Below are 1,597 nucleotides of genomic sequence, written 5' to 3' on the forward strand. Positions count from 1 at the left end.
ACTGGTAGACCGCGACCTTGGATTCCTGCTCCCATGTGCCGACAGGTGTTTGATTTCATTCACGGCCTTTCACATCTCGTGCCGTTCTACTACACAGCTGCTGAAGACGAAGTTCATTTGGCACGGCATTTCTAAGGATGCTAATGATTTGGTCCGCGCCTGTACTTCTTGCCAAACTTCCAAAGTACATCAACACACGGATTCAGGAGTGGGCACCTTTCCTCAACCCAGCGTCGTTCCGCCCACATTCACATCGACGTTGTAGGCCCCCTACCCCCTACCCAAGGACATCGTTTCCTGTTTACCGTCATCGACCGCTCCACTCGTTGGCCTGAAGCCATTCCCATGGAAACTGCAACGTCCGCCTCACGTACATCTGCCTTACTCTCAGGATGGATTGCAAGATTTAGTATCCCTGAGCATATTACTTCTGACAGGGGTACCACTTTCACCTCTCAATTGTGGACATCATTAGCGAATCTCCTGGTCATCACCCTACATCAGACAACTGCCTACAACACGCTGCCAATGGAATGGTTGAACGTTTTCATCGCACCCTCAAAGCTGCTTTGATGCCCCGCTGTGAATGTCTTCCTACGCAAGGACACTAGCAAGCCACCGCTAACGTCCCCTTACACGAGCCCTTTCCTTGTGATCCGACGCAGTCCGAAAGCATTCCTACTAAACATTCGTAGCAAAGAAGACTGGGTCTCCATTGATCGTCTAAAACCTGCCAGATGACCCGCTTACAGTTCGCCTCTCTAGATCAGGGCACATTATTCTTAAGAATCAATATAAGGAGGGCTCAGCCTTCCTCGACTTCTGTCAACCTATATATTATGTGGTTCTAATGTATTTATTTCTACTAAGGCTTTCCAATTACACAAATTATCAGTAAACTAAACATTTTATCCATTCCCTAAGTAACCGGACTACAACGAAACATACATGCCATTTTAATAAAAAATTCCATACTCTTCCTTTCAAAGGTGCGGAATTAACAATTCATTCATACTTTAAAATTTTTGCCTCCCAAGTATCGTCCTCCTATTCTGAACTTCTGCAGAGCTCCCGATACTTTCTTGGTTTCAATTAATCTATGATTCACTTCTTTTGATACTAACATAACCCAGCAGCATTTGTTAACAAAATCATGCATAATGAATTTCTCCTCTTCCCTTCTCCATAATAAGATTCATTGTTTCTGTCACACATGCCATCATCTACTTACCTAACTTATTCATATCAATTTTCATTTTCTAATTTTTTCTCTTATACACACATTTCGAACTTCAACAGTCTCTACTATTCTCTTCAATTTACATTCAACTGGGGAATTTTTTTGCGTGCCATGACACGTTCCATTGATATGATGATTCATTAATCTGAGCGATAAAATTCTTACTTGAATAAATGTTTATCTCGAAGTTCTGCACTTCATGCAACCTATTACGTTACCTCCCTTGAAGTTGCACACTTCAGCATTCGATATTTTTTTAAAATTTTTCCCCAATGTTTTATACTTTCCTCTTTCTATGCTTTAAGGTTTACAGTAGGTAATCTATTCTTCTTGTGCAGTTATGGTTGCTTCAAAATA

The sequence above is a fragment of the Palaemon carinicauda genome, chromosome 2, assembly GCF_036898095.1.
Source record: "Palaemon carinicauda isolate YSFRI2023 chromosome 2, ASM3689809v2, whole genome shotgun sequence".
In the NCBI taxonomy this organism is placed as follows: domain Eukaryota; kingdom Metazoa; phylum Arthropoda; class Malacostraca; order Decapoda; family Palaemonidae; genus Palaemon; species Palaemon carinicauda.